Source organism: Crocuta crocuta, unplaced genomic scaffold, assembly GCF_008692635.1.
Source record: "Crocuta crocuta isolate KB4526 unplaced genomic scaffold, BGI_CrCroc_1.0 scaffold102, whole genome shotgun sequence".
Classification (NCBI taxonomy): Eukaryota; Metazoa; Chordata; class Mammalia; order Carnivora; family Hyaenidae; genus Crocuta; species Crocuta crocuta.
In genome coordinates this window covers 8994567-8997473 of record NW_027530019.1, presented here as the reverse complement: position 1 = coordinate 8997473, position 2907 = coordinate 8994567, and the positions used below count along the sequence as shown (strand labels likewise).

General features: G+C 41.8%; 1 pseudogene; it reads right to left on the bottom strand.

Annotated features, from left to right (window-relative positions):
- Positions 1 to 1114: 1114 nt before the first annotated feature.
- LOC144231765 (heterogeneous nuclear ribonucleoprotein A3-like) lies at positions 1115 to 2261 on the bottom strand (annotated as a pseudogene).
- Positions 2262 to 2907: the final 646 nt, after the last annotated feature.

Below are 2907 nucleotides of genomic sequence, written 5' to 3'. Positions count from 1 at the left end.
TCCGTCTCTCAAAAATAAATAAACATTAAAAATGTAAAAAAAAAAATGTACCTGAATTTTCATAGGAACCATATTTGTAATTAAAAAAAAATTAGAAACAACCCAAATGTCCATTGATATGTATATGGATAAACACATTGTGGTACATCAGCAGTAAAAAGTAATGAACTATTGATATATGCAACAACTTGGATGAATCTCAAAACAACTGAGATAAGTCAAAAAAAGCTTGGGGTTCCTGGGTAGCTCAGTTGGTTGAGTGTCTATCTTTGGCTCAGGTCATGATCTCACGGTTTGTGAGTTGGAGTTGGAGCCCGGTGTTGGGTTTGCTGCTGTCAGCACAGAGCTCACTTAGGATCCTCCATCTTCCCTACTGTCTCTACCCCCTGCTCATGCACTCTCTCTCTCTCTCAAAAATAAAGAAATGTTTAAAAAAAAAGTCAGGCTAGAAAAATACCCACTTTTTACACCATTTATATGAAATACTAGAAAATGTAAACTATTTGTAGTGAAATAAGAAGAGCAATGGTTGCTTTGGATGGGAAGAGGACTTTTGAGGAGGATACATATGCTCATAACCTTGAATATGGTGATGTCTTCATGATCTATACATATTTCAAAACTTATTGTAATATGTGCTTTAAATATTGGCTGTTTACTGTATGTCAATTATACTTCAATAAAGCTGTTTAAAAATAAGAAAAGACTAAGATATTTAATAGACTTTTTGGGGGGAAAGTTAAAAATTTCTTAATTTTTTATTCCTGGTACTATTAACACAATTTACAGGGCAATATCCCTGAGGTAATGAAAAGAAAAAGACAAAGCTACAACAGATAAAAGACCTCAGGAATGTAAATGTAATTGACACTACATTGCATTGATCAATAGCTGCACTTTTTGCAAACTGTGGTTATGACAGTCCTGAAAAAGAAGGGTTTCCTGTTTAAGCTGCAGTAACTTTTCTGACTATGCAGCGTCATTCTTTGTGGCAGATTTTTATGGTTCCTCTAATGCATTTGGGACGACTGTCTCAAGGTAACCTGTCAGCTTTCCAGACAACTCCTTGTTCTCTCTCCTGCTAAAAACTGTAGCCCTTTTCTTCTGAAAAATTTTAGAACCTTCTGCTACCATATCCACTACTTCCACCACCAGATCCGTAGCCACCACCATAGGGACCGCCCGAGCTTCTTCTGCCAAAACTGCCCCCTTTCATGGGTCCATAGTTTGATTGTTGTCGTCCACTATAATTTCAAAAGTCATTATAGTTCCCACCACCACCATAGTTACCACCTCCGAAATTTCCTCCTTCATTGTAACCATCATATCCTCCACCACCGCCACCATATCCACCGCCTTGGTTTCCATATCCTGGTCCACCAAAGTTACCACCACCTCCAAAGTTTCCTCCACGACCCATGAAGTTGCCAGATCCACCTCCACCACCTCTTTGCCATCCAGCACACTGCATTTCTTGTTTAGAAAGGGCCTTTTCCACTTCACAGTTATGCCCATTAATAGTGTGGTATTTCTGAACAACAATTTTGTCCACTGTATCATGTTCATCAAAAGTTACAAAAGCAAATCCTCTCTTCTTTCCACTCTGCCTGTCCTCCATAACTTCTATGGTTTCCATCTTGCCATGCTTTTCAAAGTAGTCTCTCAAATTATATTCTTCTGTATCTTCTTTAATACCACCAACAAAAATTTTCTTCACAGTTAGAAGGGCACCAGGCTTTACAGAATCCTCTCTAGAAACAGCTCTCTTTGGTTCCACTACATGCCCATCAACCTGGTGTGGTTGAGCACGCCACCTCCTCCACACAAGAGTAAGTCACAAAACCAACCCCCCGGAATGTTTTGTTTGGGGGTGTCTCACCACCACACAATCTCTAAGTGTGCCCCATGTTTCAAAACGTTCTTTTAAACCATAATCTGTAATTTCAAAATTCAAACCACCAATAAACAGCTTTCTCAACTGCTCAGGGATCTCCACCAGTCCATGCCCCCACCCAGGTGAGGAGGCTGCGGCTTGGAGNTCTAGTAGGCTTCTGGTGGAGTCTGTCGGGTTTTCGATGTAGAGTATCATGTCATCTGCGAAGAGTGAAAGTTTTATCATCTGTAGTTTCAAAGCTCAAAACACCAATAAACAGTTTTCTCAACTGGTCTGTTTCCTTTGGATCATGGCCCTCCTCCCCCAGGCGGCGGCAGCGATGGTCAGAGTCAGGCTGGGGGTGACCGGGTGGTGGTGTTACCTCCATTTTGAGACCAGACTCACCCCTTACAACTAGCATTCTATATGGGCTACACTTAAAAAGAAAAAGAAAAAGAAATGAGGGCTTGTCTTCAGTGACCTTCCAGTGCATTTAGGGAAGGCATGATTACAGGTGAAAGTACAGGCTATCACCCATCTGTGGAGTGTGCAGTGAGTGCCACAGAGTTATCTTCAAGGTCTGGAAGTTGGGGAAAGTCTCCCAGAGGAGATAAAATGATCCAGCAGAAAGTCTGGGTGTGGGGAGAGACTGTAGGGAATGAAATTCTGAGCACTATTCTCAAAGGAGGGTAGGGCCTTTAAGGGCTTAGGCCTGGCCTGAGGGCAGCTCTCCCCCTTGGAGTAAGCTTTCTTTGTTTCTGAGGAAAATGGGGCCTGAAGAGAGAATGCAGGCAGAGGTCCTGCTTTATTACAAGAAGCAGAATCAGTTAAGAGAAAAAGGGTTTGCAGATTCCATTTCATAGCTTCTTTACTTTGATGCATCAAGCCCATGGGATGGTACATCAAATGATTCATTCACTCTTATTTGCAGGGTGCTGGGGCTACAGGGCCCACATGAAGGTTGCATCAGTGTAGAGCCTGTTCCTTAAAGTGTAGACCATTCCTTACCTGCAGCTTCAACATTTCCAATGCTA